The following is a 21,653-nucleotide window of genomic DNA, read 5'->3' on the forward strand; positions in this document are numbered from 1 at the left end:
ATAATAACATAGATTTTTTGGCGCGAACGAACAAACAAGTTTATCACGCGCATAATGAAAGTAGTTATTACTTTAAAGGCATAAACTAAAAGTAACAATGAAATATACTAAACCATGATACTCTGTGCGTTACGTATGTGTGTGTGTGTGATTTCTTATAGCAAAGCCACATCGGGCTATCTAATGAGTCCACCGAAAGGAATCGAACCACTGGTGCGTTAAGTAAAAAGTGTAATGATATCCATATTAATTCAGATATAATTAATTAATTAGATATAATTAAAAGTCCAGTTAATATCCCAGGACGTAATGATAAATTTTTGTAATTTACTCTGAAGAAATTTGTTGTTAGTATTTCCAACTTAAGCAATCTCTGGTTTTAACGACTGAGTAATTTTGTTAAAACAATAAAGACCCAGTTCCAGTATTTGTAAGTAAACGATATCTTTAATCTTGTTATGCATGTGTTTTACGAGCTTAACAAGTAGTGTAAAAATGTTCAAGATTAATAATAACTAAAAACATGTAGTCTATATTCTAGTTGATATAATAAGTTATAATAGTGTTATATTAACAAATTTACAATTTAATACGTGCCGAATATATGTATACATTTCCTGATGGGCTTCATTATCAATGTACATATTACTATTCTAAACATAAGTGAGAAAGTGCATCTGTATTGTAACTTATTCATTGACGGTAACATATTTTGCTTTTTTAAGACTAAAGGTTTTTTCTACGCTGGATTATCAAAAATATTGTGAAAATTATTTCTCCGAAAGGGGTCCAAATGACGCCTGGAAGACTCTCCTATTTTAACCACTCGCTCCACTTAGTGTTGTGTACTGTCTGTCAGTCAGTCAGTCAATGACGTCACATAAGAGAACTTAACATTGCAATTTGTACTGTCGTGATGTCAGTAAAACGAGCGCACGCCGTGAATCACGAGAAGAATTATGTACCCTGTAAGCTACAACACAACATATGAGCTTCAAAAGTAAGATATGAGAATATTTGTTACTCTTAATTTTGGATTTTTACTTTTTTTATCCTTGAAACGGAACACTTGCTAACGTTGAGAAAGTACATCTAATCATTATTCTGGCTTTTATAATTCTATCATTGATCGTCTATCTAGCTGGAGTGAGACCTGATTCAGGCAGAAGTGTGATTCATTGAATTTGTTTCAGACTTCAAACCTATATCTTCTATGTACTTTTTGAATCTTGATGTGTGTGTGTGTGTGTGTTTTCTTATAGCAAAGCCACATCGGGCTACCTGCTGAGCCCACCGAGAGAAATCGAACCCCTGATTTGAGCGTAGTTAACTCCCAGACATGCCGCTGTACTGATGAGGGGCTGATTATAAGTGCTCAGCGAGTAAATATATATTATCAATTATGTAAAATGAATGAATATTAAAAAAACAACATTTTACTGGTTCTACTCTTTATTAAAATGACAAAATTAAGACAGTTATTCGACTTAATTTAAACTGGGCTTATAAAATATAAGACAAATCACTTACAATTATATAATGTTTTAAAACCTTTTTTTATTAATACAGCATGTAATGGATAAACTTATAGATGAAATGACTACATACTGATCACACCCTTATGAGTTTTTTTGCGAGTGTTTTTGCGAGTTTTTTTTTTGGATGATCTCTTTTCATTAAATGTAATACGAAAAATGAGATAATAAAAGTTATATGATAGGTTTTTACCTACAGCTTGTCAGTTTATATTTCAAACGTTTTCATGTAAGCTGTACCCAAGGGATACAGTGTGGCTTACATATCCAGGGGCTGAAAAAAAGATATAACCAGCGACGTCTGATTCAAGGACTCACGTGACAGATAAATGAACATTCTGCGAGTGACGTTCGTTTAATTTGGTGCTATTTTTTTTCATCAAATAAAACAAATTTTAGTAATATAGATATAACTTCTTACTAGTAAAGCACTAAAGTATTAGATGCCGAAAATACATTTGTTTACATTAACGTGAAATAAAAAAATGAGCAAAAATAAGTTTCTTTCCTCCTTAATCATGAGCGTCATTAGTTTCATTTGTTTTTACTAAGAACACTTATTATTTTCCATAAGTTGTTTTTTTTTTTGTGTGTATTAAGTTAGTATTTAACAAGCAGATCGTTCTATCATAGACCTCCAGTGGGACAACGGTGACTTTCTACGCTAAAATCGGGCTTCGTTTCCTTTCGATGAAGTTCGACGTAGTTTTGCTATTCAAAAACACAAACAGACTTTCTATCATAGATAATACTGTTTTGGGTATGTTTATCATGTGATCAGTACATGGTAATACAAGTAATTTAAATGCGTAAGTCGTACATTTGTTTTCAATATTACATTAATTCCAATGTTGTAAACAGATTGCTTTCAATTGATAGAATATTTTTCGAAATAGAATTGATATCAGCATCGTTATTGTCTATTGTAACCATAAACATAGAAGTAGACTGAATATTAGCATTAGTAGGCTTTATTGTAACCATAAATATGGTAATAGAATGGATATTCACATCAGCAGTCTATTGCAAACAAGCGTTAATATGTAATCACATTTGTAGATCAAAACAAACTACTTACTTGGATCAAAACTGAAAGTTAACACACCCATGATAAGTGCATCCTTCTTACACATATTAAACATTCTAACCAACATTATTAAAGATATAACTACATATATCAAACATCATAACCAACACTGTTGAAGATACAACGACATATATCAAACATTTTAACCAGCACTTTTAATGAAAGAACAGAATACGAACGAAACACACTCTCGTTGATTCAGTGTTCGACGAACAGCACAATTTTAAGATCGTACGAGTAGAAGCAAAAAAGAAACGTCATAATATAACAACCACACTGTATCTACCATGTCCAATTCCGATTATGCCTTTCGTTTAATACCATCAGTCCTTTCTGAGAACGTTTAGCGATCAATAAATCCCCTTTAAACATCTGATATAAATTGCTGAGACATATGTTACTGTTTAAGTGTGGATTCATTAAAGGCTTAACTTGAGCTTAACCCAAGTCTTTGACATCAATTTTTCTCTCTCCTTGTAAAATAACTTAAAGATTTAGTGTTAAAATGAATGTAATGATTAACTATCAGACTTTGCAAAAATCTCCGTTTTTTCTGGAAATAACCAAGAAACAAAAGACTAAATTGACTTATAACTAAGTCTTACACACACAAAAAACGTTTAGCTCAAACTTTACAGTAATACTTTCATCATAAGTAAACATAAGTTATAAATTATGACTTTCAAACTATATGTATATGAACATAATGTGTTTCAAAGCGTACTTCATCTTTTGGATCCAAACTGCTCTATTCAAAATGTCTCGAGAAAAAACCACAGCAATTGATTCAAGTTGAAAGTTAAATACAGAGAAACTGAATAACTTATATCGTTGTTTGACATTCATTATTCGATAATTATCTTGAATAATAGGCCATACCGATGGGATATCAGATCTCAACTCTCTTTTGTTTATATTGTTATTTGACACTTATTACTCGTTAGTTAACTTAAATAATACGCCATACCGATGGGATATCAGAGCTCAACTCTCTTTTGTTTGTATTGTTATTTGATATTTATTGCCCGTTAATTATCCTGAATAATACGCCATACCTGTGGGATATCAGGTCTCAACTCTCTTTTGTGTAGTGTATACTTACAGTTTACGCCAAGTGAGTGAAGAATAATCATCAGACTGTGTGGAAGTTCTGCAGAAAGATTATTCCAATAGATTTTTCTTTGAATAGACTTCCATTCATTTCAACTCATATCTGGATGCTGGGGTCAAGTTGATATTGTTTTTAGCGTAAAGCTACAAAATAGGCTATCAGTGCTCTGTTCACGACGGGGAATCGAACCCTGAATTTTAAAACCTAAAGTCCGTAAACTTACCTCTGGCCCACTGGCTGACGTTGCTTCAGAAAAAAATCATTATGTGTGTTAACAAAGATACTCTAAAGCTATCTGGTTGAGTTGCCAACATATGCTATCAAAATTCACTTATTGTACCTACAAAGTTAATAAAGAAATCTTAATTCGGTCAGTCATTCATCCTTCTAAGTTCCTTTACCACTGACTACGAATAAATGTAGGAATTTTCTAATGGAATTCTTAAGCGTACAACAAGTTTTTAAGATTAAGAATCCTGAAGTGTACTATAAACAGTAAACGATCGAAAGAAGCTAGGAGTTTGACAAATAATGTTTTGCTTGTCATTACTCAATAAGACTGGATATTGAGGATACGTGGAAACGATTTGATACTGATTTATGCTGGAGAGATTTCAATTTTTTTTTTCAGAATCTAAATTATTTTTGTATCAATCCAAGTTACATCTTTCAGTTATTTAATCGATTTTAAATAGATTTTGAAGTAAATTACTTAAGTATATTTAATTAAAGTATTTTTATTAGGTTCAAGTTTAAATATTGTATGATATTCACCATTGTAAATACCGTATTAAACGAAATATTAGTGCACTAGAAATTCTTGAATCCTTGGATACAATTGAGAAAGTTAAAGGCTACCAATCTGATATCATGTAAAGCTATGCACTTTATGATGTGATAAGTCTTTATATAACGCTATAAAATTTTATCCTTTTCGATGTATCACAGGTTTTAACGTTCATGAGTGAATTCCTTTCCATTTAAATATGTATATCGTTAACGGTGTAAATGTTCTTCAATTTAATCATACAAAAATATATAGATTTGTTATTGCAAAAAGTTTCAGTACGTCAAAGTCATCTATTTAATACGGGTAGTCACTCAATAGTTTTAACATTTAGCCGTTGAAAATTTGAAGTTTTACATGCTTGGTAATGAAAAGAGGTCGTTGTTGTTCATATTTTCTTAGTGCAGAACAATACAATAGGATATCTGCATTCTGTCTATCTCTGAAAATTGTGCCTCAGATTTATATTTTGTAAATCTGTAGATTTACCTCTGATGCACTTGGGTCTAATGAAAAATATATTCATTTAATAGTGTTAAGTTGTTTTTTTTGTTTTTCATTTTAACGAGTTTCATCTCACAGCATGATATTTCCTTTGATTGATAATATGGAAATAAGTGAAACTGTTATTGGTTTGTAAGTATTATAGATAATCTGTTTGAGTTTGTGAAATCTTGCTTACGTAATTGTGTCAAAAGTTTATCATTGATTATATTACAACATTAATCATTCAGTAGAGTGAAAAGTTATCTATATCTATTTTTGTTGTTATATATCATAGACCTCCGCTAGTACAGCGACAAGTCTACGGATTTACAACACTAAAATCACAGATTTGGCTTTGCTATAAGAAAACACACACACACATATATTCAACAGCAATAAAGACTTACTAAATACTTTATATTTAACAGAATGAAAAGTTATTCATTTGGTAGAGTTAGAGGTCACTTTTTTTAACAAGCTAAGAGGTCATTCATTTAAAATTTACCTTAATGTTTGTGTAATGTAACAGCGCTTTGTTTTCATGCTAATCTCACCTACTGGGGCATTTCGTGATGTCAGTTTTTACTCACAGTGTAGGTAAGAGTTTTCATTTCATTATGATTTTTATCGAGACTAATAAATACATCCATAGAGATGTTACTGTTATTCATATCAGGACTTATGACTTCCTGGTAAAATAATTAAAACACACAGATCAATCTGTTTTTGGTATAAAAAATAGATGTGATGAATTCTATACATTTATCTAGAAAACAATTGTACCACTTATTTAAATGATATTACTAGAAGTTATTTGTCAGCTTGAAGAAAATTAAATAGTTTCCCAACAAAAGAATTTTTTGTATACATCACCAAAGGTTTGTTTCGTTTATTTTTAAGCGAAAAGTTACACAATGGGGTGTTTCACTGAGTACACCAAGGGGAACTGAATCCCGGCTTTTTAGTGTTATAAGCTCTGAAACTCATCGCTGAGCCCACGAGGATTACCAATGAAGGATTAGAAAACAAATGTTTGCTTATAATAACGAAATGTTCAAAACAGACAGGTCTAATTTAACTTGTAATGTTACAACATGAAACATCTCTTAAACGTACTTTTTCACACACGTGAGTCATATGAAGATAAATGGGTTATTTACTATTTCAAGGGATATACGATTGTTGTGCAAGATTATGCTACACGCGGAAACATGCGTGATTAATTATCAATAGCAAAGTTATATAGCCAAACCATAGATAGGTTTGGTTGTTGCTAAGTACAAAACTACACAATGGGCATTCTGTACCTTGTCCAGCATGGCTATTGAAGCCCGATTTTTAGCGTCGTAAGCCTGCAGACTGACTACTGAGCTACTGGGGAACACACATTAAATACAAGAATCAAGAATTCATCAATCACCTGAACAGATATAATTCACAAATAGAATAAGATAAAAACTCATTCTTGGATGTGATGGTTACTCTGACATGTAATTATATACCAGAGGAGTTTAGAGAAAATGCGGAGATATGAGATATTTATAACCATAAATCTCTTACAAGCCAGGCATTATATACATAGTGCCTTTTCTAGGCCAATAAGTTCGCTTTGTCACAACGTCTCTTCTCATTTAACACAGATCTTCCTCACTCATCCATTGTTTTTTTTACTTTCTTTTTTTTCCTCGTCACATCTCCTAGCTGAAGAGAGGGCGTAGCTCTCTAGTGACCCGCCATCCTTTGTATGAAATGAAATGACTCACTCAATCACTTAGCTACTTACTTACTAGAACAATGCCTTGCCGTAATCAAATATACCAGGTTGCATTTATTCTGAGGACTGATGGATTGATCTTACGATCGTTTCCGTACTCTCGTCCACATGGTACGCTTCTTTCGTTCTCGTTCTTCACTGATGTCATCCATATTCCTCCTCCTGACATCTTCCCACGTCTTTTTCTTTACGATCCCTTAGTTATTATACATAATCTTATAAGTAAGATAAGGCCTTTTGATAATTCTTTATGCAGCACTGTTCCCAGTCCTAAGTGTTCTAATACCTTGTTCTAAAACAGCCCGTATATTCTCGATGATATTGAGATCATGGTGCTATGCATAGCAGATATTTTTGACGCCTGTATTTTAATTAGTAGATCAAAATTATAAACATTCAGTAAAACTAAAAACTTAACTCTGTCCCACAACATTACGCCATCTGATATACCTTATCCAATGAGACTGTGCAGGATTGATTCACGACATCATTAGATTATTGCTGCACTCTAATTCTGCCAACACTGTAGAACAATATAAAGTTTAATTCATGAAACATATTTCCATTGGACAACGGTCTGATCTTGATGATACAGGTACCGTGGGAGATATTCTTTTCGGTTTTGACTTATGTAGGAAGGTATACTTATAAAACGTAATTTCACATAGATCCCTAACCATTGTTCTACTACAGAAATGACTGTTCCTTTACCATTATTAACTGAAAAATCTTCAATATTAGCCTCTTAGCTTTGTTTGATGGTTCTTTCTTCAGATCATGGGTTTTTTAATTGGAGTTTTTTGTCAAATAATCCTGTACTGTAGACTCGGGACACATTGATCCTTGATTGGACACATTGATCATTTGTTGGACACATTGATCATTTGTTGGACACATTGATCCTTGATTGGACACATTGATCATTTGTTGGACACATTGATCATTTGTTGGACACATTGATCCTTGATTTGTTATTCATCTCGAACGTCGTATTTGTAAAGCCCTATTGATTTTATTTCTCGAGGACGTAAATATTTATCTTATACAGGGTGTTCGGAAAGTCACTGTGCACTTATATATTTATTAACAGACGTGTTTCAGTATAGAATACATGAGATAAATATGAATGACAATTATAAACAATGTTGAAAGTGACCCCCGTTGACATCAATACAGGTCTGGATCCTTTTTATTTTGTTTCTAAACACCGCCTATCAGTTGCTCGCTTGAAATGGACTGAATAAAATATGATTACAAAACTGCACAGTGACTTTCCGAACACCCTGTATAAAGATGAAGTGAATGCAGATCTGTTTTATACGTAGTATTTCTGGCATTTTGGGTAATCAGTGTATTATGCGGTTAAAACTTTCAACCAAAACCACAAATTATGTTCACACAAATAATCAGGTCAAACATCCCTGGGACACATCCGGCTCTAATTTTAAACTACCAGCCAGAAGAAATGCAGTCAGCCTGCACCATCTGCTGCTACATGTGTTTTAGTGGGTTCTGTATTACAGTTCTGCAGCTGAAAGTGCGGAGCATGTTTAGCGGCATTATGTCTCGAACCTTGGACCATTTTATCCCAGCCAGGCACGCTAACTGCTAGATCTGCACCACTTAAAGTGTAAATTATCAAGGTATAACTTCACTCTTGTGCTGTCTATTTCCGTACTATTAAAAGTGTGACATTCCCTTAGCAGGAGTCTTGCATACATTTCAATAATAGCTTTCAATACTCCATCGGTCGCGGGTTTGAATCTACGTCACACCAAAGATGCTCGCCCTTTCAGCTGTGGGGACTTTATAATGCTCCCCGCTAGCACAGCGGTATGTCTCCGGATTTATAACGCTACAATTAGGGGTTCGATTCCCTTCGGTGGGCTCAGCAGATAGCCCAATGTGGTTTTGTTATAAGAAAACACACACAAACACAGAGCTTTCAATACTTGTTTCATATACCGATTAGAGTGCAGCTTACAACAATTGCACTTTAGAATAATCCTATAAATTAACAACGTGCCAAATGTGACATAGAGATTTAATTAGATATAAATGAAACGTTTTAAATAAGTTTTCATTACGAAGAAATATCTTAAATATTACTTTGTTATTTTCTATCTTTATATATATAAACATACGTATTTACGTACGTATGTATAACTTTTTATATAATGAAATTAAATTATTTATATCTAAATGAAGTTAAATGAATAAACAAATTCATGAGGAAGGACTGCGTTCAAAATAGTAAATTCCAACCTCTGATTAATTATATTATAGGCCCAACATGGCCAGATGGTTAAGGCACTCGACTCGTAATATGAGGGTCGTGGGTTCGAATCCCCGTCGCACCAAACATGCTCGCCCTTTCAGCAGTGGGGGCGTTATAAAGTGACGGTCAATCCCACTATTCATTTGTAAAAGAGTAGCTCAAGAGTTGGCGGTGGGTGGTGAGGACTAGCTGCCTTCCCTCTAGCCTTACACTGCTAAATGAGGAACGGGTGGCGCAGATATCTCTCGAGTAGCTTTGCGCGAAGTTCAAAACAAACAAATTATATTATAACCATAATATCTTCAAGCCATAAACTGAAACACATTAAGATGAAATTTTTCTAAAAGATCTCTTTTTAAAAAAATGTGCAGCGTATTTTAAGAATTAAAAAAAATAATTTCATGTTAATGTGTTTTGGTTTATGGCTTGAATATTTTACTTACATGCATATACTGGCTTTCTCGTAATGATGTTTTTAAGAAACTTTATTGCAATATTTGTGTTGCACTTTGATAAATAGTTTTTACTGTTTCAGAAAACAAAAAGAAAAGTAGAGATTCAAGCTGCAGTTTGCTACTCTGTGATTTATTAATTTTTTGATGCGAGCCAGATTTTATCAATTTTTATCTCATCTTAAATTAAGTAAATCAGTTCTATGGTAGTGTTATTTTGTGTAGGTTGTACTCAGCTCTATCTATAATTTTGACAAAATGCTATATCTTAATATAAGTCATGTCCAGAGATTAAGGACATTTAATTACACTCTCGTTCTGTTATAAGCGCCCCCCCCCACCAGTGGCTCAGCGGAATGTCCGCGGATTTACAACGCTAAAAATCGGGTTTCGATACCCTTGGTGGGCAGAGCACAGATAGCCCAATAAGTAGTTTTGTGCTTAATTTAAAGGAACAACAACAACTGTTATAAGTATTTATTTCATTATCCCCCTCGTAAATACCACAAATAGACTAGTATTTAAATTATATATATTTAGTTTTATACAGTTAGAAAAAAGAAAACGACAGATGAGTAATTTATTAAAGTTTCAGCAAACATTTTAAATTATATTTAAGAAATTATGCTTAAATTGTATAGTGCCTTTGTTGCAATAGAGCCATATAAAAGAAACTGTATTTGGTGAACTTAATATTTTGTAATGATAAAACCTTGAGAAATATTTTGGAACGATTTATTACGTTAGTGTAAAACTAGTTTTCGTCACTAGGTGTCGTTGATATAACATTTTTTTGAAATTTGAGTAAGAAATCACCATTTCTCTATTTAGATTTGATCAACGAATATGAAAATTATATTGGCATGTGGCTATAAACAAGATGAATAGTAAATCTGAAAATATGAAATATAATGCTGTATGTGATTCAATTTCTTTTGCATATTTTTCTAAACTTTTCACATTATTAGTGCAAAAGCGACAAACCTAAGCACTGTTTGAAGTCGACAACACTTCTCTGTATTATATCCCGATAACACACGTATGATGAATTCTTTCAGTTGTGGGTCGGGACTGGCTTGCCAAACTGCCAGTGAAACGTCAAATCACATTATTAAAGTCGGAAGGTGCTGTTACTTAAGTGCCTTCTCTGTAATCTGTCGGTTCATAATTTAAGATACTTAATGCAGATGGCTCTTGCATGTTTGCGTCAATGACCGAAATAACCCACTTATAAATATTTTACAAACAAATTCACTTTTTTATAACCTACATCCTAAGTTAGGGCAAGTTTAAGAAAAATATTTCTGGTTTATGTGCGAGAGGTGATATTAAGTTTAAACATCACACTACAAATGCAGCGTCAGATAAATCCACTTTGTTATTTTATTTTCTAATTTTTGAGAAAAAAAAAAACATTTTCCAACATAGGCTGAAACAACTGTTTGTTAAGACTCGTAGTATTAGATACTTAGTTGAGCTTTCTATCTAAACAATAGGCCGCCATGTTTTGCAGGTAACTTATCAAATAAAGGAATCTTTGATAGTCATGTTTTTCACACGTTAGTATTCATTTATCATCATGAAAATCTCTATCTCGCATAGCCAAAACAATGTGAATCTAACCACAAAAACTAGCCCCAGGGCGGTCCTTTCATACCAAATTCTTTCTTCTGATTGGCCACTGGTTGTGTCCCACTGTAATTACACATGGCAAAAAGCCAAATAATTTCAAACACTTGGCTGCTATCGTCCTAACCGACACAAACATCCTCTCCTTCACAACGTAAAGGTTCATAAAGCCCACTTGTGGGATCATTACCTTGTCGAGCGGCCGCTTCGAAAGCTTCAGTTGAGCCACGCGTCTGCTGGAAGCTTGAGACAATAACATAACGCAAGGATTTCACAACCAGAGTTACAATAAGAAGAAGGAATCTCCCGCCGAACGCAAACTATAACATCTCTGTAGAGCGAGGTAATTCAGACATTGAAAGTTCTCTTGTGAGAGACTTAACGTAAAACGCCACTAACTACGATCAACTTTAAACTATTCATGTCAAATACGCGTGAAGAACTAAACTTCCTGTGTGGATGCAGCTATTTGGCAAGTCGCTTACAGGTAGGTTCCCTCTTACACAGTTATCTTTTGTGAGCATAGAACAAAAGCGAAATTATGAGTCAGGTTGAAGAAACGTCTTTGTTCTTGATGTTTAAGCAACGCGACAAATGTAAATGTTATTGAAATAAATCATGATAAACACGCATTATTTGTAATATTATCAGTGAAATATGGATATAATTATTTTTGCAAACGGTGGCGTATTTTGGGAACTCCGAACGATAGGTTCAACTCCAGGTGTAACGTGTTGTTTAAGATAACACAAATAAATTTTGTACAAAAATAATTATTGTTAAATACAGATGACCGAGTACTTTATATTAAAATTACTTAATAGATAAATAGGCACGCCATCTAACAATCACAACCGATATAATGTAGTGGAACGGGAGGTATCAGAATCATATTTCGAAAATGTTTAGAATTTTATAAATAGTGTGACGTTACCAAAGATATATCGCTTTTATAAATTACGTTTAATGTCTTTTTTCGGATAATAAATATTCCTACATTCAATTCTGAAAAATGTATTCAGATCAGGGATTTAGAATGTCTGAGATATAGACATCCCTTGTACTTAATGGTACTGGGAAATATTGGTCAACTTAGGATCAGAACCAGAGACTTGGGACAAATCCTACCTCAACCGTGATAAGTAAAGTCCAGCATATTGTAACAAGCGTTAACTTAGGAACACAAAGATCAATTGTAAAAACAGTCCACTTGTCTCAGACAGCAGTAAAAAACATACTCAGAAAGAGTTATTATCTGGGAACGAAAGCAACAGAATATGAGTTTATCAAGCAGCCATGTCTGTTATTCAACTATCGTGTACCTGAAGTGGCTGGAAAAACAAACTGGTTGTTGTCAAAAACACAGTCGTAACACAGAGCATGACTGAAGGTGGCGACATGGACTATAATGATGTGGTGAGGCGCTAAAATCATTTTGATGTTGTGGTTGTTTGGAATTAAGCACAAAGCTACACAATGGGCTATCTGTGCTCTGCCCATCACGGGTATCGAAACCCGGTTTTAAGCGTTGGAAGCCCAAAACATGCCACTGAGCCACTGGGGGCATCATTTTGATATAAAATCTTCAATCTGTGTACAATACACAATTATATCTTTGTATTTGTATTTTTTTATTATGGTAAGGCAACTTTGTTAAATCATTTTTTCCCCTTTGATATTTGTGAAGAAATATTTTAAACTTTAAAACCCGAGGTTCTTATACTCGCATTTGCTAATCACCTTGATTTAGTGTTTAATATTCAATACTAAATCAATAGGTGATAAGTTAGTTTATATTGTATATTTTTTAAATTAAGCTGGAGAAATTGCAGGTGTGACATTAAGCACCTCATTTATGAAGCTTCTTACATAGCAGTAATAGGCTATGTCAATATCCATTTCATCACAGACTATTGACTAAATGTTTATTCACTATTTCTTAAACATTATGATGAGAAACTTTCCATGATTTGTGGAGAAACGTTACGGATCTTAAACATTTTTACATATACAGTAATTTCAGAATGTTTTAATACTCCCAGAATGAGATGTAATTTGTAGATCTGTTTTATTAAAATGAATTGATTTAGATACTGTATTAAGAATTAGAAGGCAGTAGCTTCTTTAGGATCAAAACTACATCAACTATACTTTACATATATAATTTAAAGTATTCTTACAACATTGATTTTGCATGGAATAATTTTATTTAGTGTTTCTAAAAAGTAAAAACAACGATTTTAGTAATATGATTTCAAACCGTGCATACAGTTTGTGCGATTAGAGTAAGAAACACTTGAATATTTTTATTTATTACGTTGTCTTTTCCTAACTAATTTATCTGTAAATAAAGTACTGCTATGTAAGAAATGATGGTCTAAATGTTTAGCCAAAGTAATATGTAGGTCTAACTGAAAAACAAGATCATGAACTGTGTAAGGCATTATCACCAGTGTACTTAATATTACCTGCTCATAGCTGAGAATCACGAAAACTTAAAGGCATTTCATAATAAAACGTAGTTCGTGTTTGACTGTGTTTTCTCAGCTTACTTTGTTACTGGTACGGAGAGAAAGCTGAGTTGATATATCATATTACCTTCTCTAGAGGTCTGCGTGTGATTTGGTTTACCCTGCCTGGTACAGATGGGACAAACTGTACGATTGTACTTCGCGACTGATCAGGCACGTGATATAAAGAAATGAGGATAAAACAGTCCTCCATAACAGCCACTACTCAACAAATGTTAGAAACCACAAAAACAGCGTGAGCCACTCTAGATTCCTGGGGTGTAATGTCGTGATCACCAGATTGCTTTCTGTGTTTTGTCTTGAAGTACGGCTACCAAGCTCACAGTGACTATACTGCATTCAAGTATTTGATCGATGAGCGTTGATAACATGAAAGTAGGTTCTGAGATATATTGCAAGCACATTTTAAACTTGCCAGTATAAACACCTGCAACAATCACAAGGCACTGGTAGGGTAGTTTCCCACAGTCTTATATATATTACTAAATGCAACCATTTGGTTTTATCCAAATCGCTCTTTAAGTCTGTTTCTTCCAGATTGATATTGGATACAAAAGGTTGCATCGTCAATATGTTTGCTGCCAACTACAACACTTTGCTGCTCAGGACAGGCTATTAGTTCCTGTATTTACGTAAACGTTACGTTTGCACAGCTTATATATTTTAGTGTTTCTAGAACATCCTTAAACAAGACACACGTCGGTTAAAGAGCTACCATTCTAGTATTCTATTGAACATCTGTCACTGTTTATGATTTAAACCAAAATTAAGGCACTAAATATCATTCCATTGACCATAATTTTATGCAATAGAAGGACGATCTTCATGAATATTTTATTTGCATCCAAATTGTAATGAATGTCGTCTTGACACGTTTTTGTTTCAGTTTGATTTTTTACGTTATCTTGAACTCAAAATGAATTAACTCAGTTTATTTTGCTTAGTTATATTGATTTTTGATATTAACTCAAATTTCAATTATTGTACTCTTCATTGTTTGTCGTTGAGTAGCAGTCTTCAACACCCTGATTTTTAAGTTTTCCGTATTCTTGTTGAAACATATAACATGTTTCCAAAGTGACTCACTCGCAGGCAGGAAGGGCTAGAAAGCTAAGATTCGGGATTTGATTCTGCATTGAGGAAAGTGGAGGTAGTTCATTATCGAGGTTTGCTCTTAAAACAAACGTTTATTACTTATACTGACTTCATTTGTATTACAAAAAGTCCTGCTATGAATGTTATTCTTAAATAACAAACACTGTAAAACCAACTCATTGTCTACAATTTTCATTGTACGCTAAGAAATTTCGTAGAATATATACATAATGTTTCTGCAAGCAGTCGCGAACTTATTACATTGTTCTGAAAAACGTTCTATCACTTTTTAAAGAAAACTTACTGCATTGTAGTTTTATATTTAATCAACTAAAGAGACACGAGAAAATAAAACATAACCGTATTTTAAGTTTTACCAGTCTTCTTAAGTGAAGCACATTAAATTAGTGTGTAAATATCGTAAGATATATAAAAACATCTACAAAATACTGTTAAATATCATAACCTTTCAACCAGAAATGTTTAAGAAAAAATTCGTGTAATCCTTTTAACATTTTCAATGATTATTACGTTAAAGAACATTATTTAACAACATAAAACAATAATTTCATATTCATTTTGGCAGCACGTTATTTTCCTCAAAGTTTAAAGTTTATTACTTTTGTTTCTGTTTTTCAAACGGTAAGGTAGTTATATACTTGCTTGGGATAACAAAGCTTTTTGGGAGCTTTTCGGGTGTAAATAGAAATAAAAATTACTTGAATTGTAATAACGTCAAGATAACTCATTGTTCTACTATTTCTTTAGTTTAATATTTTAGTGGCAACAATAATTTTTCACGTTCAGCGACGGTTTTTGTATAATTGTATGAAAGAGAAAACTAGTTGAAACAAAGATTACTTTGTCTCAACTAATCAATACTTAAAAACATGTCACACAACATATATTTAATATATATATTCTTACGTTAATGAACGCCTTTCATTATATTAAATTACCTGTTAAACAATTTAGATTAATGTATGCCTTTTTAAGTTTTTCTTTTGTCACAGGAATGTTTAGTTTATTGCATCGAACAACCTTTTTTTAAAATTTCAGAAACGTTGGTTTTAATAAGGATTTTCGATTTCATTATTTCTAGGATTACATAATATCCTCTTTTTTCTGATATTTTGATGAATGAAAAATTTTACATGAAATCAAAATTGCAGTTTCTAACGTAAAAGTTTTACAGACAGAAAAAAACAATGTTCAAACTATATTAGATGCGTCTAAAGATCAAACTTTTAGCTGGTATTGAGAAATATATAGCTAAGCACTTTATTCGGTATTTTAACAAAGGAACTAGTTTATTTGAGGTCAAGCTTCCTGCATATAAGTTATATGGAACAATTGCATAATGTGGCTTTTCTTTTTTTTTCTTAAAGATAAGTTTGAATAATATGGTTGATTAATTCTAATACTGCTACATTACGAGCTTACGTTTCTAACATTAAAGTTACACGGTGCATAACGTAGACCGTATACACTGTAAATAACCGGGTATATATTCAACCTTTTTTTTTTGTTTTGAGCAATAGAAATGTTTGCGAGAGTCTTAAAAGTATATTTTGACACACGAAAGTGAGTCCACTATAGATCAAATAGTTATAAAAAATAATTTAAGAAAACGACAAGAGTGTATTTAATAAATGTGAGATTTGAGTAAACAACAACATTATTTAGGTCCGGCATGGCCAGGTGGTTAAGGTACTCGATTCATAAACCTAGGGTCGCGGGTTCGAATCCCCGTCTCACCAAATGTGCTCGCCATTTCAGATAGGGGAGGGTTATAATGTGTGGGTAAATCACACTCTACGTTGGTAAAATAGTAGCCCAAGAGTTGGCAGTGGGTGGTGATGACTAGTTGTCTTCTCTGTAGCCTTACTCTGCTAAATTAGGGACGGCTAGAGCAGGTAGCCCTCGTATAGCTTTGCGCGAAATTCAAGACAAACGAAATAATGTTATTTCTGTTTGGTAATTTTTTTTATTCCGAGCTCTTTTACTGTTTTTTTCTCATCTCGTTTTTACCTTCTAAGTATTATTGTATTAAAGTCGTACCAGAGAACAGACCTGCTTGACCACATACATAAAAAAGCAATCAAACATCTCAATTTTAAAATCTGGTTTCATTCACCTTCGTCAATGTTATAAACCGCCGTTCATACTTTAACAAAGCAAATATCAAGTGTCTTATTTTATAGGTCAAAACGAACTTGTAAAACTTTAATATCATATTCATGTAGTTGATAACCTTGAAATGCAGTTTGCTTTTACACACCTGTAAGTTTGTTTGTTTCTAAATTTCGCACAAAGCTACTCGAAGGCTATCTGTGCTAGCCGTCCCTAATTTAGCAGTGTAAAACTAGAGGGAAGGCAGCTAGTCATCACCACCAACCGCCAACTCTTGGGCTACTCTTTTACCAACGAATAGTAGGATTGACCGTCACATTATAACGCCCCGACGGCTGAAAAAGCAAGCATGTTTTGCGCGACGGGGATGCGAACTCGCGACCCTCAGATTACGAGGATCACATCTTAACACGCTTGGCCATGCCAGGCTCCACACCTCTAAGAAGATACAGCTTATACCATAACAGTAAGTCATGAATCTCAAATTATTTCAGTTCTCATAACAAGTTTCTTCCTTATTTACTTTAGTTGTAGTTGTTATTACACAAAATGAATTAGCCCATTGTTGTTTACCTATGACACCACATTGAGATCTTTACTGGAGTACTTTGTCTTATGACACCAGATTAAGTCCTTTATTAGAATACTTTGTCTTATGACAACAGATTGAGTCCTTTATTGGAGTACATAGTCTAATGACACCAGATTGAGTCCTTTATTGGAGTACATTGACTTATGACACCAGATTGAGTCCTTTACTGCTGTACTTTGTCTTATGACACCAGATTGAGTCCTTTATTGGAGTACTTTGTCTTATGACACCAAATTGAGTCCTTTACTGCAGTACTTTGTGTTATAACACCAGATTGAGCCTTTATTGGAGTATTTTTTTCTTATTACACCAGATTGAATTTTATATTGAAGTAGTTTGTATTATAACACCAGATTGAGTACTGTATTGGAGTACTTTGTTTTATCACACTAGATTGAGTCCTTTATTGGAGTACTTTGTCTTATGACACCAGATTAGAGAATTTATTGGAGTACTTTGTCTTATGACACCAGATTAAAACCTTTTTGGAGTACTTTGTCTTATGACACCAGATTGAGTTCTTTAATCGAGTACTTTGTCTTATGACACCAGATTGTGTCCTTTACTGCAGTACATTGTCTTATGACACCAGATTGAGTCCTTCATTGGAGTACTTTGTCTTATGACACCAGATTGTGTCCTTTATTGAGATACTTTGTCTCACGACACCAGATTGAGTCCATTATTGGAGTACTTTGTCTCACGACACCATATTGAGTCCATTATTGGAGTACTTTGTCTTATGACACCAGATTAAAGATTTTACTGGAGTACTTTGTCTCATGAGACGAGATTGAGTCCTTTATTGGAGTACTTCGTTTCACGACACCACATTGAGTCTTGTATTCAAGTACTTTGTCTTATGACACCAGAAATGTTCCTTTATTGGAATATTTTGTTTTGTTACAAAAGATTGAGTACTTTGTTGAAATACTTTTTTTTCTGACACCTGATTGAGTCCTTTATTGGAGTACTTTGTCTTATGACACCAGATTGACTCCTTTACTGGAGTACTTTGTCTTATGACACCAGATTAAGTCCTTTATTAGAGTACTTTGTTTTATGACACCAAATTGAGTCCTTTATTGGAGTACTTTGTCTAATGACACTAGATTGAGTCCTTTATTGGAGTACTTTGTCTTATGGCACCAGATTAGAGATTTTATTGGAGTACTTTGTATTATGACACCAGATTAAAAGTTTTTTGGAGTACTTTGACTTAGGACACCAGATTGAGTCCTTTTTGGAGTACTTTGTCTTATGACACCAGATTGAGTCCTGTAATAAAGAACATTGTCTTATGACACCATATTGAGTCCTTTACTAGTGTACTTTGTCTTATGACACCAGATAGAGTCCTTTATTGGAGTACTTTGTCTTATGACACCAGATTGAGTCCTTTACTGCAGTACTTTGTCTTATGACACCAGATTTAGTGCTGTATTGGAGTACTTTGTTTTATGACACTAGATTTAGTCCTTTATTGAAGTACTTTGTCTTATGACACCAGATTGAGTCCTTTACTGCTGTACTTTCTCTTATGACACCAAATTGAGTCCTTTACTTAAGTACTTTGTCTTATGACACCTGATTTAGTCCTTTATTGAAGTACTTTCTCTTATGACACCAGATTAAAACCTTTTTGGAGTACTTTGACTTATGACACCAGATTGAGTCCTTTATGGAGTACTTTGTCTTATGACACCAGATTGAGTCTTGTATTCGGGTACTTTGTGTTATGACACCAGATTGAGTCCTTTATGGAGTACTTTGTCTTATGACACCAGATTGAGTCCTGTAATAAAGATCATTGTCTTATGACACCAGATTGCGTCCTTTATGAGAATACTTTATCTTATGACAGCAGGTTGAGTCCTTTATTGGAGCACGTTGTCTTATGACACCAGATTGAGTTCTGTATTGGGATACTTTATCTCATGACATCACATTGAGTCCTTTATTGGAGTATTATATCTTATGACACCAGATTGAGTTATTTATTGGAGGTACTTTGTCTTATGACACCAGATTGAGTCATTTACTGAAGTACTTTGTCTTATGACACCAGATTGAATCCTATATTGAAGTACTTTGTCTTCTGACACCAGATTGAGTGCTGTATTGGAGTACTTTGTTTAATGTCACCAGATTGAGTCCTTTATTGGAGTACTTTGTCTTATGATACCAGATTAGAGATTTTACTGGAGTACTTTGTCTTATGACACCAGATTAAGTCCTTTATTAGAATACTTTGTTTTATGACACCAGCTTGAGTCCTTTATTGGAGTACTTTGTCTAATGACACCAGATTGAGTCCTTTACTGAAGTACTTTGTCTTATGACACCAGATTGTGTCCTTTATTGAGATACTTTGTATCACGACACCAGATTGAGTCCATTATTGGAGTACTTTGTCTCACGACACAATATTGAGTCCATTATTGGAGTACTTTGTCTTATGACACCAGATTAAAGATTTTACTGGAGTACTTTGTCTCATGAGACGAGATTGAGTCCTTTATTGGAGTACTTCGTTTCACGACACCAGATTGAGTCTTGTATTCAAGTACTTTGTCTTATACACCAGAAATGTTCCTTTATTGGAGTATTTTGTTTTGTTACACCAGATTGAGTACTTTATTGGAATACTTTTTTTATGACACCAGATTGAGTCCTTTATTGGAGTACTTTGTCTTATGACACCAGACTGACTCCTTTACTGGAGTACTTTGTCTTATGACACCAGATTAAGTCCTTTATTAGAGTACTTTGTTTTATGACACCAGATTGAGTCCTTTATTGGAGTACTTTGTCTAATGACACCAGATTGAGTCCTTTACTGAAGTACTTTGTCTTATGACACCAGATTGAGTGCTGTATTGGAGTACTTTCTTTTATGACACTAGATTGAGTCCTTTATTGGAGTACTTTGTCTTATGGCACCAGATTAGAGATTTTACTGGAGTACTTTGTATTATGACACCAGATTAAAACCATTTTGGAGTACTTTGACTTAGGACACCAGATTGAGTCCTTTATGAAGTACTTTGTCTTATGACACCAGATTGAGTCCTGTAATAAAGAACATTGTCTTATGACACCAGATTGAGTCCTTTACTAGTGTACTTTGTCTTATGACACCAGATATAGTCCTTTATTGGAGTACTTTGTTTTATGATACAAAATTGAGTCCTTTATTGGAGTACTTTGTCTTATGACACAAGATTGTGTCCTTTACTGCAGTACTTTGTCTTATGACACCAGATTTAGTGCTGTATTGGAGTACTTTGTTTTATGACACCAGATTGAGTCCTTTATGGAGTACTTTGTCTTATGACACCAGATTGAGTCCTGTAATAAAGAACATTGTCTTATGACACCAGATTGAGTCCTTTACTAGTGTACTTTGTCATATGACACCAGATAGAGTCCTTTATTGGAGTACTTTGTTTTATGATACAAAATTGAGTACTTTATTGGAGTACATTGTCTTATGACACCAGATTTAGTCTTCTATTCGGGTATTTTGTGTTATGACGCCAGATTGAGTCCTTTACTGAAGTACTTTGTTTTATAACACCAGATTAAATCCTATATTGAAGTACTTTGTCCTCTGACACCAGATTGAGTGCTGTATTGGAGTACTTTGTTTTATGTCACCAGATTGAGTCCTTTATTGGAGTACTTTCTCTTATGTCACCAGATTAGAGATTTTATTGGAGTACTTTGTCTTATGACACCAGATTGAGTCTTGTATTCGGGTATTTTGTGTTATGACGCCAGATTGAGTCCTTTATTGGAGTACTTTGTCTCATGACACCAAATTGAGTCCTTTATTTGAGTACTTTGTCTTATGACACCAGATTGATTTTTTTATTAGAGAACTTTATCTTATGACACCAGATTGAGTCCTTTACTGAAGTACTTTGTTTTATAACACCAGATTAAATCCTATATTGAAGTACTTTGTCCTCTGACACCAGATTGAGTGCTGTATTGGAGTACTTTGTTTTATGTCACCAGATTGAGTCCTTTATTGGAGTACTTTCTCTTATGACACTAGATTAGAGATTTTATTGGACTACTTTGTCTTATGACACCACATTGAGTTCTTTACTGGTGTACTTTGTCTTATGACACCAGATTAAGTCCTTTATTAGAGT

The 21,653-nt window shown here is 33.6% G+C and overlaps 1 long non-coding RNA gene across 15 annotated transcripts in view; it reads left to right on the top strand.

Moving 5' to 3' along the window:
- The window catches only part of LOC143246369 (uncharacterized), a 372,922-nt gene that overhangs the window by 82,400 nt on the left and 268,869 nt on the right, over positions 1-21,653 (top strand). For 13 of the 15 annotated variants that reach the window (XR_013025938.1, XR_013025931.1, XR_013025935.1 and 10 more), the window contains exon 1: positions 11,257-11,626. The exons of 1 other annotated variant lie outside the window; for it this stretch is intronic. This is a non-coding gene — a long non-coding RNA (uncharacterized LOC143246369). Of the gene's footprint in view, positions 1-11,249; positions 11,627-21,653 lie in introns of those variants that run through there. One more of the 15 variants, XR_013025936.1, reaches the window with a different exon arrangement.

The sequence above is a fragment of the Tachypleus tridentatus genome, chromosome 3 (assembly GCF_004210375.1).
Source record: "Tachypleus tridentatus isolate NWPU-2018 chromosome 3, ASM421037v1, whole genome shotgun sequence".
NCBI classification, from domain to species: domain Eukaryota; kingdom Metazoa; phylum Arthropoda; class Merostomata; order Xiphosura; family Limulidae; genus Tachypleus; species Tachypleus tridentatus.